The 17,925-nt window shown below is 37.6% G+C and overlaps 1 protein-coding gene and 1 long non-coding RNA gene across 2 annotated transcripts in view; both read right to left on the bottom strand.

Moving 5' to 3' along the window:
- Positions 1-17,925, bottom strand: part of LOC107565265 (kin of IRRE-like protein 3) — a 153,646-nt gene that overhangs the window by 86,705 nt on the left and 49,016 nt on the right. The window lies entirely within an intron of this gene.
- On the bottom strand, positions 8,097-10,230 carry LOC107565266 (uncharacterized). Its single transcript, XR_001606352.1, has 3 exons — positions 10,219-10,230; positions 9,877-9,880; positions 8,097-8,274 (listed from the first exon to the last, which is right to left on the bottom strand). It is a non-coding gene; the product is annotated as an uncharacterized lncRNA (long non-coding RNA).

Here is a 17,925-nt window from a genome sequence, read left to right as displayed (position 1 = left end):
CCCGCTGTAGCATGTGATTCGCGTTGTGAAGTGTCTGACGTCCCCACCTGCCGGCCCGCCATTTAGGAAGGGCGAGTCACAGTGAATTACTTCAGCTCTGTGAATCGCCGCTGCCCAGAGGAGGATTTCTACTCCAGCTTGGGATCGGGTAAATTACTGCACTGACAGTTTGCTCACTGCTACGTCACTCCAGCAGAACTAATGGAGCTAATCTACGGTCTAAAGGTTGAGTTGGAGAAGATTACAGTGTAGTCTTGAACTGACAGCCTGACCTTATCATGACTAATGCCCCTGTGCCTATCAACACCTGGCTGGAACAGCATGTTTTTACCTGAGTGCTATTGTGGTAGAGATGTTTGAGGTATTTATACCCAGAAAGTGTTACCTGTTAGGGAACCCTTTTTTTGTCAGCTGGACCCCTTAAGGACAATGTATACTTCTGATATGTATTTTTAGCGTATGTGCACAGCCAAACACACAGCATTTCAAAGTATACTCCATTTGATAGCATGCACGAACACAGGCACACGCCAAATCGTGGCCATGTTGTACTAATTAGTTCCCTCATTTTGATTTAATTAAAATGAGAGAGCAATTTAATACAATGTGTCCACGATTTACTAAAACGAAGGAACAAATTCTTAATTTGTGGACATGATTTAACTAAAATAATAGAAAGAGTTAGAATGTGTCCACAATTTACTAAAACAAGGGAATGAATTCTTAATTTGTGGCCATGATTAAACTAAAACGAGGGAAGTAATTAGAACAACACGTCCACTCTTTACTAAAATGGAAGAACAAATTCATAATTTGTGGCTATGGTTTAACTAAATTTAGGGAAGAAATTCTTCATTTTTGGTCATGATTTATTCAAAACAAGGGAATGAATGGAACCTTTTCAAAAGACTGTGATGGCCCATTTCAACGGTCATCAGCATCGTAAAAATCCTACACAGTTTTTTTTGTGTGTACATTTATAACACTATACTTTGTATTATATTACCTTTGCATCAAATTACAAAAAATAGTTAACGCTAATGCTGCAAGGGACGTCCACTCTTTACTAAAATGGAAGAACAAATTCATAATTTGTGGCTATGGTTTAACTAAATTTAGGGAAGAAATTCTTCATTTTTGGTCATGATTTATTCAAAACAAGGGAATGAATGGAACCTTTTCAAAAGACTGTGATGGCCCATTTCAACGGTCATCAGCATCGTAAAAATCCTACACAGTTTTTTTTGTGTGTACATTTATAACACTATACTTTGTATTATATTACCTTTGCATCAAATTACAAAAAAAACTAGTTAACGCTAATGCAAGGGTGTTTCTAATACAGCGTGACGGTAAATTTGACATTGTTCTCTCTTCTGACTTATCAGACTCTCTCTATTTTTTTTTCCTTTTTCTGAAAGTCGTGAAAACACTATTGTGGCATTTTTACTTTTGATATTTGAGCAAATGGGAATGCAAAAAATATATTTCTTGTAGTCTCCCATTCACTGCTATAGAAGTTTAGCCGACTATGACGACTTCCACTGCTGAGAAACCCAGGATTGTAATAAATTTACAATTTACTAAAACGAGGAAACAATTCTTAATTTGTGGCCACAATTTACTAAAATGAGGGAACTAATTAGTGAAAGTGAAAGGTGAAAGTGATGTGACATGTGGCCAAGTATGGTGACCCATACTCGGAATTAGTGCTCTGCATTTAACCCATCCAAAGTGCACACACACAGCAGTGAACACACACACACCGTGAACACACACCCGGAGCAGTGGGCAGCCATTTTTTGCTGCGGCGCCCGGGGAGCAGTTGGGGGTTCGGTGCCTTGCTCAAGGGCACCTCAGTCGTGGTATTGAAGGTGGGAGAGAGCGCTGTACATTCACTCCCCCCACCGACAATCCCTGCCGGAGTCCGACTCTCTAACCATTAGGCCACGACTTCCCCCAGTACAACAACTTCCCCACATTAGTACAATGTGGCCATGATTTAACTAAAACAAGGGAACACATTCTTAATTCGGGACCACAATAAATACAGTACTTGTCCGCTTGTCATGTGCGGGATTATGTACTATTTAATTAACTCCTCATCAACTCATGAACCCCCTGCAGTTCCCTTACAAACCACCAGGGCTTTGCAAACCCCTGTTTGAGAAATCCTACCAATGGTAACTATTGCTCACAAACATACACCTACAAACCTCCAGGCGGTTCAGGAGATGCTGTGTCTTCATTATCCATAAAGGAAAAGGAAATTAAAACAATGGCGGTAAAATGAACTCCTTGAGTGCTCTGTTTTGTGATTCTCATCTCAAATGTCAACGGGGCTGCTGTGGCAGGTTAAGTAATGTGTCCCTCGCAGCTAAAGCAGACAGGCTGTGACACTGCCATGGCTCTCCTGTACCCACCTGGCCCGGGCAGATCCATAACCCTGTGTCTAATGGAAATGTCAGAAGTAGCATTTGAGCTGCAGTCATGCGCCCCTCCCAAGGCGCACGCACACGCAACAGGCTGTGTCATAGCCAGACCGTTCTCTCGTCTCTGACAGACCGTGCTTGGCAGCGGCCCTGCCTTCTCCCTCAATAAACAATCCTCGACAATGTGGGAACAGAGACCACCCGTCGCGAAAACAACGTGGGATGGGGCCTAGTTTTATCTCGCGACTCAAAATAGCTTCTGTCTCTGAAACCCCACTCAGGTGCCCTGTCAGCTTCCTGCGACAGCAAAAGGCTCAGAGAGAAAGAATTAATACAACAGTGTTTGAGTGGGTCACAATCAAAGCGTGCTTACAAATACTGTTTGGGAATAAACTTTGAGTTGTGCATCCACGGATGGAGCGGCATTCCCCGCGGATACTGAGAGAGAGGTGGCTTTCTGCTGCTGGAATTCAGAATGCGATTCATAGAAACATTTCTATTTACAAGCCCTCACTTATCTGGGATATCTGGTGAAATCTTTCATTAACACTAAGAAAGTTAAAGACAAAAAAGCATTCACAGTGCAATTAACTTCTGTAATGCGATAAGTGTAAAACATAGTATTCAGTGGGAAATAATGCAGGGCTAGACCTAATTTTTAATAATCTATATGTGTTGAAGGAAAAAGGGTGAAACATGTTAAAGCAACAGGTTAAGCTAACTTTGAAATATATGAAACACAGTTGTGCTGCTAGTGTCAGTCGACACTAGAAGATTCAAAGCTGTACATCATTTTAAAATTACCACTAATATAGACAGTGCAGCTCTTTTGGTATAAAAATATCATTTAAAAAATATACTTATTTGACTATTACTATACTATTGGTATTGCTAACAGCTTTTATAGGATTAAAATCAAAAGATGACTTAGGGGCCGTTCACATGTCGCGCCTAAGAACATGCACGCCGCTTTCTGCTTTTTTCCAAAGCGTTGGGGTGCTTGCGTCTGCCGTTGCTAAGCAACCATGACCTACGCTCTCCATGAAGACGCGGAAGTTTCAGCAAAGGATAAATGGATTTGCAGAACTAAAAATCACTTGCAGTAGCTCTGCTACTAAATTTATTTAAAAATGGGTATCCCTGAGCTTTCAATGTTGTTACGGGATAGGATGAAGCTGATTGGTTGGTTCTTGTAACATGACCTGCGGTGCACTTGCGGCATTCTGAAAAGTTTAAATGTTTTTATCTCGATGCGGCACGGACACGCCTGGAAAAAATGTGCGCGTCGCACCACGTGTGCATCCCGACCGCATCACTTCCATTATGAGCGTGCCTGCCGCACGTCTACATTTGAAATAGCGAACTTGAGCACGCAAAATACACGATATGTGAACAGCCCCTTAAACAGCTTTGATGTAACAGTCCGAAGCTATTTAATAGACTGTAACAAATACAATTAATGGGGAAAAAAATTTACAGACATATTTTTGATAGATGGGGATAATAAAGTGGCTGGAGTAGCTGTGCAGATAATCAAAAATCTGAGGGAAAAAAGTCAGATTCATAAACAAATGACTCTCACGAATTGGTTCTTTTTAGCGAATCAGACAACACTGTGCAACCAATGTAGTCAGATTCACAAACAAATGACTTCTTTGAAAAAGTTCTTTTTTTTGTCAATCAAAAATCAATCAGTGCAATCAGTATAGTCCAATTCACAAACAAATGACTATTATGAATCAGTTATTTTTAGTGAATCAAAACCATACAGTGCAACAAGTGTAGTCTGATTCACAAACAAATGACTCTTATGAACCAACTTTTTTTTTTCAAATTAAATAGCGCAACCCATGTAGTCTGAGTTGCAAACAATGACTCTTTTGAACAAATTACAATTTTATTTTTAATTTTTTTTGTGAATCCAAAACATTACAGTGCAACAAGTTTGGTCCGATTCAAAAACATATGCTTCTTACAAACCAATTATTTTTAGATAATCAAATAACAGTACAAACGATGCAAACAATGTAGTCAGATTTGCAAACATATGACTATTTTCAACAGGATTTTTTTGTGAATCAAAAACCCCACAGTTCAACCAGTGTTTCTGCATTCACAAACAAGTGACTCTTATGAGCCGGCCCTTTTAAACAACAAGTTACCATTGTATTAGCATACATTCATATTTAGGGGAAAAAAATTAACACAATTGAAATATGTCAAACCGAATCAGAATCTAAATAAAATAGAGAGCTTGCGAATCAGAATCAAGTCACCTATAACTTATTAATAACACATTAATTAACTGTGCAATTAAACAAGGAACATTTATCAATAAATTAAAACTGGGTCAGTTTTGACAAAATTTTGTCTAAATATCATTCAATTGCACCAAATGATTCTTGTTCAGTTGGCCTGTGAGTAAAGCTCTGCTGCCAAACAAATTAATGCAGCCCAGCACATCCCTGATTTTAGGTTATGCAGGTGTCTGTGGAATTCAATGTTGTTTGTGCAGGTTTGCGTGTGTCCTTTTTTGTGAATATTTAACTATGTGTGCGTGCGTGTATGTGTGCTGTATGTGTCTGATGTGTGTGGGATGATAGCAGATGATTCAGAGAGAGAGAGAGAGAGCGAGAGAGAGAAGGAGACGGCACAGAAATTATAGCTCAGAACAGCCTCCAATTGCCATCAAGTCAAATTAGAAACACACATTTCTGTGATTAGAAATCAGACGCACAATCTCCTGTCAGACGCACAATCTCTTCCACTCTCAGGTTAAAGAAAGGCCGCTAATCACAGTAGACTACACACACCACACAAGACACTTTCACTTTTTCTTTATATTGAGTTGGAAATAACTTGGCAAAAAAAAAGGGGCAAAGGTTTTTTTCCCCCAGCCAGTTTCATTTCTCAACGTCAAACATTCGCCTTGCAAAGCTCATGGGATGTTGAGCAGCATGTTTTCTGTAGCCCTATAGCTGCTGGATGATTTTTGAAGACATAGATCAGGTCTTGGCATGTTGTAGCTGAACATATGTCACGATCTGTCATTGTAGTCTTAGTTAATGCTAGTCCTGCTCCGTCACCAATGTGTCACTGAGGCTGGTTTTGGCTTTACCGATTCAGAAATCTGCTGGAAGATTTGACTGGAGTCATTCCAAGATTTACAAACACGAGGGGGAGGAGGAAAAAAAAAACTTGGATCTGAGTAATAGGACTAACTGGCAGGATGAGGAGAATCAGATGTGACAGATTAAAAGCCAGACAACTGTTTGCTGCATGTGTGTTATTAACTAATTGTGTTGTTAAAATATTACGTCTTTGTGATGCGTTTAATGAAATTTCAGGCTTGCGTCATATCAAATCCACACAAACTGTATGCTACAACTTAACTGGCACTGAACACTGTGAAATTGCTGTAAAATTGCTAGATTAATTTATTTTCTGGTAGAGGTAACACATTTGTTTTCCAGACAAGTATTTACATATTTTACATATACCGTTACCATTCACAGACCACAACCAAATCGGCATTAAAACTCAACATTAAAACTGTAATCGCATCAACTCCTACTTCAGTTTGACGTTCCATCTGCTATGAAAAACAAAAGGAAACCACTTTTTTTTCCCCCATACACCAAAAGAGAATTATGTCTGTCGAGCTCTTAAAATAAAATAAATAAATACATAAAATAAAATATATTTTACTAAAATATTTTATTGTATAAATAAAATGTCATTATATAAAATACAAATATTTTATTGCATAAAAAATCAGCACCAAATCAGCATTAGAATAATTTCTGAAGGATCTTGTGACACTCTAAACTGGAGAAATGGCTGCTGAAAATACAGCACCATCGCAGAAATAAATTACAATTTAAAATACATTTCAATAGAAAACAGTTATTTTGAGTTGTAATCATATTTCCCAATATTACTGTAGTTACTGTATTTTTTATAAAATAAATGCAGCCTTGGTGAAAGACTTGATTAAAAACATTTTAGAGTCCAAACTTTTGAATGGTAGCGCATGTGTGCATTCAAACATGCCATGGTTGTATATCATGCAGAATACTATAGGTTTTCACATTTTACATGACCAATCATTTTTGATTACTTGAAAGTATGAGCTAAGGTGACGATTATGGTAACATTTTAGGATAGGGACCAATTCTCACTATTAACTAGTTGCTTATTAACATGCATTTTACTAGTACATTGGCTGTTTATTAGTACTTATAAGCACATAATCTGCATGACCATATTATACATCCTTAATTCCACCCAATATCTAAACTTAACAACTACCTTACGAACTACTAATTAGCAGTAATTAGGAGTTTATTCAGGCAAAAGTTGTAGTTAATCGTCAGTTAAAAGTGAGAACTGGACCTTAAAATTATCAGTTAAAAAAAATTAATAAATAACAACAACAACAATTTAAATTCTCCACACAATGTTATGACCTTAGAATACTTTTAAGTGCACAAGCTATGCGGGCAACTATAAAGATTTCTCTTTCATTTTTCAAGCATAACAGCATCCATCCCCACTCTCTATTGTTGTAGGGAAAATAAAACCCAAGGACAATCTGCTAGACTTGTTATTTTGTGCTTCACAAAAAACGGCTTGTACTGATGGATGAGCAAAAAATAACAATGTTCCTTTTCATTGAGTAAACTAACACTTTAAGCCATTGCAACAACAGACTTAGTCCACAAATGACCTCTAAATGTAAACATAGCACTAAAACTTCTGCAAATGCCCAAATGTTAATACGCACACATACTGTACACTCACAATTGTGGCAATTTAAGCCTTCTCTCCCAGGGCTTCTTCACCCTGAATGGCATCTGAAACAAGTCAAACGGAAAACTACGACCACTTCAGCATGGCCTGAACCGACAAAACTGACAATACACACAGGAATCATAAGGGTTATAATATCAGATTAGCTCTCAAGAGTGTTTTAAATGGACTAAATGGTGTCAGAAAGGGGCCAGCCGTTGTGCTGAACAGTCTCTCCACATGTCAATCAAGCACTTGAATGGGAAAGCTTTGGACTATGGGTAATCTTTCAATACACAGAGAGGGGAAAAGCACAAAATTCATTGACATGCTTTCCTAAGGCCCCCAAGTCCTCAGAAAACATGACTGAGAATCACTCAAAGTGCCTAACACGAAATATCAGGAGTATTTGCTCAGGATTATGGACTGACAGGATTAATGTCACGGCTGTTTGTAGCGGTCAGGGGCGAAGCTGTATTCAGGAGTGTTAGAGTAATAGTAAAATAGTTAAATAATTGTAAAATAAATAGTATATTACTATATTTGTATTTAATTATATTAAGAAATATACTTAGTATTAGGGCTGGGAAAATAAATCGATGCATCGTGACTCGTGGATCGATTCTGAGATTTTCGGAATGCATCGTGATTCTCTCGAATCGATTCTGAGCTTAGTTTTTAACAGCAGATGGCGCTCTAGGCTAGTTTTTAATCGCACACTCAAATGCTCCCGAAGAAGTGGTTAAATGTACTTGCACATCGGCTTTTATGATGCGAGATTAATGTTAACACAGCCCACTGTGAACATCCTTGTAATTCGCGTCAACCTTTTTGAACTTTATGAATGATTATTTTAGGTTCAAATGGTGCGTGTGTAAGGAACTGGAAGCAAGCAGAATACGGCTATTTCTAAAGCACGCAGTGCCATCTGCTATTAAAAACTAAACTCAGAGTCGATTCAAGAGAGAATCGTGATGCCTTTGAAAAATCTCAGAATCTATGCAGAATAATTTCTCGATTCACGATGCATCGATTTATTGTCCCAGCCCTACTTAGTATATATGCAAAAATAAATTCATTCCAAAAACAGCAAACTGCAACATTTGACACTGATTTTTAATTAATTAAATAAATTAATAATTTATTGTAATTTCTTTTTTATACGTGTTGAAACCTGGCATGTACACATGACACAGGGCAACATATACTTGCTGGCAGTGATGTATAGTAATAAAGTACAAATACTTTGTCACGATACTCAAGTAGTTTTTGGATTTTTTTTTAATTACTTGAGTATAAATATTTTTGTTGACTTTTACTTTACTACATATTAAAGAAAAATGTATACTTTTACACTGATACATTTCTCCAGACCCTTTTAATTCATTTGCGACTGCAAAGTGCAAAAAACAGAAATCAATCTTTGCTGATTAGTGATACAGTTCGCAAATTAATCTTTTGATTCAATTTGGTTCCTTTGAATTTGCCAAACTGGCTCGTGAAGAGGTATAAATGATTCGTTTTGCAAATCACGAATCTGAATAAAAGTTGAGAAGCAAAAGCACGCCAAGCAGTGCATAACGTATCTTCCACTGTGGATCTAAATTGAAGACGCTATTCGTGTAAGTTTTAATCTGTGTTTTATCAAGGTAGGTATTAGGGCTGTGAATCTGTGGGTAGACAGCGAATCGATTTGATTCACGATTCATAGGTTTTCGATTCGATTCAAGAACGATTTTTGAAAATTAAGAACGATTCAATTCGATTTGATTCACAATTCAATTCGATTCAATTCGATTAGCGATTCGATTCTGCATTCTTTAAGTGCATTCACAGGATTATTTAAATGCTTCCACTAAATTCTTTAAATGCTTAGTCAGGGGGCAAATTACACAGCAGCTTTTAGGGTTACAGAACCATGGGCTAGAGAAAAAAAACACTTTTGTCCATTGTTAGATGCTAGTTTAATGATGCTATGGCATGACATGGCATATGTAGAAATTTATGTAAGCCAAGATTTTAAAAAAGAGCTTTAAAAGTATTATGTATAGGCTAACATTTTGTCACACCAGGGCCGTAGTCATAATTTCAGAAGTGACAGAAATGTCAAAGACAATAATTTTATGTAGGCCTATGAATGTATTATTATTATTATATATTTATATATATATATTTTATTATCTTATCTTACACAAATACACTGCTGGACAATAATCAATCATTTGTAATCTATCATTTTTTTCCTAATGTCAATTTTATGATTGTTTTATATACTAAAACCAATTATTTCAATTTTCGGTGGATAATTAGGTAGAAAATATACTTTATAGTTTCTGTACTGTAATAAATATGTCAATTAGCACTGCATCATTCATAAATTGTATTTATTTATTGTGATTATTGTCTTAACGTTTCAGACAATAATGAAACGTTTATTCAGTTTCGCTGCAGCGATAGATGCCTTTGTCCATATTAGGCATTTCCTGGCACGTCTTAAGTTCTTTGAGCGCGAGATCACTTTTCTTCCAGTGCAAAAACTTCTTTATCTCATTTTCATAAAATAAAATGCTATAGTATTTAACTTTTCCTCTCCATCGGCGAATGATGATTCTGAAAGAAAATGTGCCGATGTCTGTTTACTTTAGCAACGAACGCTACTTTCATGCATCTGATTATCAGATAAACCTTGCGCTCTTATTTCAAGGTTGTTGTTAAAGGGATAGTTCACCCAAAAATGAAAATTTGATGTTTATCTGCTTACCCCCAGGGCATCCAAGATGTAGGTGACTTTGTTTCATCAGTAGAACACATATGATGATTTTTAACTTTGGAGTGGTGACTTTCCACGTATTCCCAACTTCTGAGCCTGCTCGCCTGAAGTTATGGTTGATTGCTCTTTGGCTGGATATCAACACACCCATTAACGTAAACTACGCCAGAGCGCGTACACACCTCACGCACCGGATGCCGTGCGTGCGCCCAAAGACAGTTGGACATAGTGGTGTATTAGAGGTAAAAAATTATATAAATACTGTTCGGTTTCTGGCACAAACTGATCGTTTCATGTCTTAGGACATCAATGTGCCGTCACAAGCCGCAGGGTTTAATTTGGATTTGTCTGTGCATGTTTTTTCTACTCTCATAGATTTTGTTTCCATTGCCATGCATTATACGACTGATAGACTGCAACGGTTAAAGTTAAAAATCATCATATGTGTTCTACTGAAGAAACAAAGTCACCTACATCTTGGATGCCCTGTGGGTAAGCAGATAAACATCAAATTTTCATTTTTGGGTGAACTATCCCTTTTTAATGCTGTGGTTATTTTTAACAGTTTCCTTCATACATTTGGTTCAACAACATTGTTAAAACACATTCATTCAATGGAACTGTGCGTATGCTTTAGACACTTACATGTACATACTTACATGCGCAGCCTTCGACTGCTCAGGTAATGACGTCGGTATGACAGAGAGCCATTGAAAAACTACAGAAAAACAAAACTACTTTACTTTAGCATTACTGGCCACGGGTACTAAGGAGAGATCACACATCAGCTGCTCAATGTGTCAGTGAGACGAACGAAGCACAAGCGCAATCCTTTGACAGTCACTGCAGGCGGTAAATAGTGGAGCGCGTGAAGGAGAGATGTGAGGGCACGAATGGGCCCTGTTCAAGGTCTCCATTAATTTGTGCTTGTAGTAATTTAATGTGCATATATTTTGAAAGCATTGAATCGCTATAGAAATCGCGATTCATTTGATTCTTAGCATTTTATATCCATTACTGTTGAAATCAACGATTCTCGAGTCAAAAAAGAATAGTGATGAAAAAGACAAAAAAGCTTGTTTTTCTATGTAAACATGCGTTATATGGACATTAGAGATGCACCGGTCGACCGACCATAATTCCCAACCGGTGTTGTGCCCAATTTCAACCCCTTGGGGAACTGACTGTTTTCATAAAAGTTTAGATGGCACTTTCTTTTCATCTTGCCACTGTATAATGCATATTAAATCAATACACTCAGCTGTGCCATTATTTATAAAACTTTTTTGAATGGCAAAAACTATGATGAAAATCTGTTGACATTTTCGTGAACAAATAAAAATGAGACGAAAATGTTAGAGAGGGATGATTTGGGAAGAGATCCGGTCAGATCGAATCTCCTGTGTGGTTGGGTGGTTCGATGCGAACACTTGAACTTACTGATATCCGGCGGGACATAAGGTAGGATACACTTGCTGCACATCTCATATAACGTTCAAAAATGTCAATGTCTTGGAGTAAGAGAAGAGCAGACATATGGATAAATTTGGGAAAAGGTGTGACAACGCAAAAGAGAACTGAATTCGGTCTGGTTTTCTGAGTGCACACACCCGAATCACGCACACAGAAAAGCACCCTACTGAATTCAGTTTTCTTTCACATCATATCGCACATGAATGGAGGAACACACAAAACATAAAAAGATTGTCCATTTTATATTATATTATATTGCATCCATGCATTCAGTTTTAAAGGGACAGCAGCCTAATTTAGTTGCCGTTGTCTGTGTCATTAATATTAATCTAACAACAAAAGAAAGAGAAATCACTTACTGCTCTTGACTGAATCACTTTAGTAGCCCTAATAAGGATTAGTCTAAATTTAATCTGTATAAATAAATATGTTTGCTTGAAAGAATTAATAATGTTGTAAGCAAGTTGTTATAAAATGCATATTATATAACCATTGAAAAGAAGACCATGTTCTTGTTTCTTTATGATAAGTGGTTTTATTTAATTTTAAGATATAAGACATGTTATGTGTCACAGCAGTTAAATCTGTCTATATTGCATGCTCAAGCCTTACTATTATTCATATTAACAGGTTAATAGATGTTTTATCCAGGAATATAAAATTAGTTTGGAGATTTTAGAGATGTATGCTTAATAAATGCATTAACTGTAACTAAATCCATTACTGTAGATTTAGTCAACTAAAATCTACATTACTGTAGTTCCCCTTCAGGAACTCGAGCTGCGTCGAGTCGCACTAAAACAAAAACAATTTGACCGCGTTCTGAAGCACGTGTCAAATCCGTCCAATGGAGCAGCTCGAGTTCCTGAAGGGGAACGTCTCTAGGTTACGTATGTAACCATGGTTCCCCGAGGGAACGAGACGCTGCGTCTCTTTGCCATACTCCCTGCATCCCTGCAGGCGCTACTTCATCGAAGCTGGTTTGCGCCCGGCCGGATGTGCCTTTATGCTTTCTGGTGCTTACGTCACCCTGCTCGTGACGTCTCGCTACTCCATTGGACGGATTTGACACGTGCTTCAGAACGCGGTCACGCAAGGGCGTTCCCAAAGCGACTCGACGCAGCGTCTCGTTCCCTCGGGGAACCATGGTTACATACGTAACCTAGAGACGATTTAGTCAACTAAAATCCTATGATATTTAGTAGACTAAAACAAAAACAATTCAAATTAATAAAATATGAGTAAAATTAAATGGCATTTTCATCTAAAGACTATAACTAAAACGAAATAAAAATGTTACTTTAATAATGTTACTTACTTAAGTATTTTTCACGTGAGCAACTTTAACTTATACTTGAATCAATTTCCATAAAGGAATCTGTAGTTTTACTTGGCTACTTCATACAACACTGCTTACCGGTGTCACAAAGTTCCCAAAAAAGCATAAACCTCATTTACTTGCTTTCCCCAAGGCCCTTGAGTCCTCAGAAATCATGGTTGAAACTCTCTCGAGGTGCCTGATGTGAAATATCAGCAGTGTTTGCTCAGGATTATAAACTTTTGATGACTGATTATTAATAGTCAGGTTAATGTCACGGCTGCTTGGAGTGGTCAGGGGTGAAACTGAATTGACTGGAGCACTGGGTGCATGAAGGTTCTGAAAACATGATTTAATTAACCTCACAGAACAGTCAACAGGGTGAAGGTGAGAGTTCTTGTGCAGCAAATACAAGAATACCACAAACAGATGGATGAGAGAAATGGAGATAAGACAGGGACATACAGAATGTCCTCGACCGCTATTTAAAAATCCATGTTATCATTAAATAAATTAGCTTCATTACTTCTAAAAAGGACTGGTGATGCAGGTTCATTTAAGGTAACTGACCCAAGTAGCTTATGCTTTAAAGACCAGCGTACCTTAGGATATGAAAATAACATCTCAAACACCTCTGCAATGACTCCCAGAGAAGCAAACAAAAAAACATGTACAAAAAGTGTGTTACACAAAAGAAACTGAAACAAAATCTTCAAGGCCCCAAACCCATTTTCTAAATAACTCAAAGAGTCATGGGTGAATGGAATTATTTATCCAGGCTTGTGTCAGCTGACAGTTCTGAGGGAATCTAAATGATTCCTTTCTCCAAGTATTATTGAGGTAATCTTAGAAGTGGGGAGAATGGAGATCATCCATCAGTCAGGTGCCATTTTTAGGTCTAAACCAGCACATGTCGTTAATTTTCCTGCATGTCATGTCATATCTGGAAGATTCTGGACGTGTGAGGTAATGGATTGATTTTGGGTGACCAAATCTGATCCCTGGAGTTCAGTCACAAACCAGCAGACGTACGAAAAGACAGTGCTTCATTTGATTTCCTGCTAGCAGTGAGACTTCATGAAATGAACATTACTTTAGGTGTAGGATCACCTGGGATTTGTTTCTCTACAGCTGTGACAGGTGAGCAGTGAGACTGAAAATAGCAGCATAAATGATCACCAGCATATACTGTATTTTGGATGCTGGTACTAGGGTTTGACTAGTAGTTTCTTACAAACTCTCTACTTGCAGCATTAATTTGTAATTAGTTTATAAAATTGTTTATAAAATAAACTCTGTCATAATTATATTTTGAAGAATGTTTCAACTGTTTTTGTTCAAAATAATATTGGCTTTCATTGTATGGACAAAAAACTAACTAAAATATCTACTTTTGTGTTCCTGATGAAAGAAAAGACTACAGGATTTGAACAACATGAGGGTGAGTAAAAATAATGATAGAATGTTCTTTATTTTGTGAACAATCCTTTACGGCAGTAGCTCTTCGTAAAGTAATGTGCAGTTGCATAATTGGACATGAACTTTTATTGATCCCATAAGTGTTTCCCCACGTAACTGTCAAAGGGAAATAAATAATATTTCCACTAAATAAATTATCATGAAATATAATAAATAGTGTAGAGAGAGAGAGAGAGAGAGAATTATTAAAAAAAATAAATGATTAGAATACACTACAGTTCAAAAGTTTGGGGTTGGTAAAATATTTTCATGTTTCAAGCTGAAAGTTCAATGCAAATAAGTCTCTTTTGCTGACCAAGGCTGCATTTATTTGATCAAAAATACAGTGCAAACAGTAATATTGTGAAATATTATTACAATCTAAAATAACTTCTACTTTAGAAGTATATTTAAAAGTATATATTTAAAGTGTAATTTATTCCTGTTGATGGCAAAACAAAATTTTCAGCAACCATTACTCCAGCCTAAAAACTGTCATGCTGCTTAATATTTTGGTGGAAACATTATCCATTACCCAATTTTTAACTGGCAAATAATGGATATTCATGAATGGTAACAATAAGGGCAATAAATACTTTGCTCAAATGGTGCAACACTAAAATATTCAACAGTGAGTTGTAATTTAACGCTCATTTACACTCCAACTGGCCCTGGTCTCTAGTACGAGATGCTGAAGTGCTGGTTTCCCCACTAGGTTTCTAAACCAGCAAGATAACCTTACACCGTGTCAACACCGGACGCTGACCAGCTTCATCAGATATCGGGGTGTTCACCCTGGGAGTTTGTGTTCCTCACTAATCACTAACTCCCTGACAGATCCTAGGACTGGTTGTATGGAAATCATGTCATTTTCAGAAGACCATCAGCCTCAGTGTGATTAAAGGGGTGGTTCATTGCGATTTTACTTTTTTAACGTTAGTTAGTGTATAATGTTGCTGTTTGAGCATAAACAATATCTGCAAAGTTACGAAGCTGAAAGTTCAATGCAAATGGAGATATCGTCTTTTAAAATTCTGGCAGTTTAATGCCTACAAAAACGGCTTAGGGACTACAACAAGTTACTTCCCGGGTTCGTGACGTAACAAACCCAGATAAACCCTGCCCTCGGGAAAAGGTAGCAAAGGGGGCGAGGCCATGCTGCGCTGCTTTAGAGAAGAGGAAGAGAAAACTTGAGGTGCACGTAAAAATCTATTCATATATGAATCGCGATTCTGTCTTCTAACGATTCACAAGTTTCAAAATCAATGTTCTAAAGCAGCGGTTCTTAATACTGTTCCTTGTGTGCCCCTGCTCTGCACACGCTCTGCAGCTCTCTCTCTCTCTCTCTCTCTCTCTCTCTCTCTCATTCAGCTCAGCTCCAACAATGAACTGTTCCAATTATACACTTATCACATAGCTATGAGAAGCGTTAAACATGGCTTAGGGACATGGCGTGCAGTAGCCGTTCTATATTAAAGCTTTAATCAGGATAAAGCCGTATATTAAAAGCTAACATAAGCAGTAGCATTTACAAATAACAGCATATCTAAAAGTATGAGACAACAACAAACAAAAAACATAGGCCTTCCATTAAAAGCCGTGCTTGCACAGGTTCTGCACGATTCTCTTGAATAATATCCTCTGCTTCTCAATCGGCTCAAACTGATAGGCGATATCAACGATGCCGTTGTTTACAAAACAACCGGAGCACTTGCTGCTGAGGTGAGGGGCGGGACGATTAGACGCGCACTAGAGGCAGTTTAGCCAATCACAATACACTGGGCTAGCTAACCAATCAGAGCCCATCGTCTATTTCTGAGGGCGGGGCTTCATAAAAACAGGAAAAGATCAGCCCGTTTCTCAGAGAAGGGACAGAGCGGTGTGGATATAATGGTAAATTATGTGAAAAATAATGTGTTTTTTTAAAAACGAAGCATTAACACATGTTAGACTGCACCCCATGAACACAATCAAGCCTAGAAAAAAAACAGTGAACCAACCCTTTAAAAGACTTTAGCAAACTTGTAGGGTGACGTGGCCATCATTTGAAAGCTGTAATTATTTCTCCTTGCAAGCCAAAGGCGGCTGTTCTTTTATTAGGTTTCTGTTTAATTACACTCAGATCTGAATTCCACAAGGTTTCCCCATTCATTAAAGCAATTAGAATTACAGATCAGGACAAAGTGTCATCTATAAACAGAACAGATTACATATTTTCATCTGGCCATCACCTACGCAGCCAATCAGAAAGCAGAGGCTCCAGTGAACCCGTGTCAGGCTATGACCAAAAACCGGCAGCTCAAACCCTTGAAAACGACAGACACGAGGAGTTACATTAATTTGAAATTACTGATACGTGAAGAGAATGGCAGCCTGTGTGTGCGATATCAGAAAGCACATGACACGCATGTAAGCGTGCCGCCCGGGGTCCGCGGCTCACTGGAGGCAGGGAGTAACTGGTTGCTGTGCGAGTAAGTCAGAGGTCTGACGGATTCGTTTGGACAGGAGAGCATGAGCGCTGCCACACAGCATTAGACTCAGGGCAGGAGAGTACAGCACACAGAAAGCCCACACAGAGAGGCAATCACAGATATAATACCGCATCCTGCTCTTGCTCTATCTGTCTCTCTCTCTTTCTCTCTGGGGGGGGTCAGTCAGACGCTGCGGGAAGAGTACGACTCAGTCTTTGAAGCCGCTGTCGAGAGAGAGAACATACAGTGAAAGACGGACATGGAGACTTTGCAAGCGGGAAACGATTAATCGAAGCACAAGGTAATTATTAAAGCAGCTGACATTTAGTAAGGTTGTTTATGCTTTCTCTAAAGATCTCTAAAGACTGTGAAAGCAAGATGCACGTTTTTATACAAAACAGGAAAAATAATAGTCAGACACACTGAAACAGTGCATTTCAACTAGGCCTACAAATAAAAGCAATTCTCAGAGTCCCCCATCACTACCTGTCATCTGAATTACCGCGAGTCCTCAGCAGAAACTTCAGGTCCAAAAATAGAGAAGGGTAAAACAAAAAACACAGTGTTATCAACTTACGATATTTTAAAACGTTGTGTTATCAACTTACGATATTTTAGAATTTTAAAAGGAAGTGTATAAAAATCTGATATCAGATTATGGCAGAATGTTACATATAAAACCTTCTGATCAATCCAGTATGATTTTGTATCTACATACCTTGTACTGTAGATTGAATGATAGAACAATAGATGGAATGATAGATAGAACGATAGAACGATAAATAGAACGATAGAACGATAAATAGAATGATAGACTGATAAATAGAACGAATGACAGACAGATAGATAGATAGATAGATAGATAGATAGATAGATAGATAGATAGATGATTTAACGACAGAACAATAGAATTATAGAACGATAGATAGAACGATAAACAAAGCAATAGAAAGATAGATTGTAAATGTGAGCATGTAGATACAAAATCATACAGAATTGATTAAAAAAAAATAATAATTATGTAACATCCTGCTATGATCTGATATCATCTGAAAAGAACCAGAATTAAGAAGTATTAAGTTATTAGAAAATTTATTAGAAAGTTATTTTATTAGAAATTTTATTAGAAAGTTACAGCATTTGATAACGTTTTCTTGTAAGCAACACAAATAAAGGTCAAATACACATCTCAAAAGAGCATTTAAACCCTAT

The sequence above is a fragment of the Sinocyclocheilus grahami genome, unplaced genomic scaffold, assembly GCF_001515645.1.
Source record: "Sinocyclocheilus grahami isolate Dianchi unplaced genomic scaffold, SAMN03320097.WGS_v1.1 scaffold991.1, whole genome shotgun sequence".
Taxonomy (NCBI): Eukaryota; Metazoa; Chordata; class Actinopteri; order Cypriniformes; family Cyprinidae; genus Sinocyclocheilus; species Sinocyclocheilus grahami.
The sequence above is the reverse complement of the archived record's forward strand: the minus strand, read 5'-3'. Positions and strand labels throughout refer to the sequence as shown.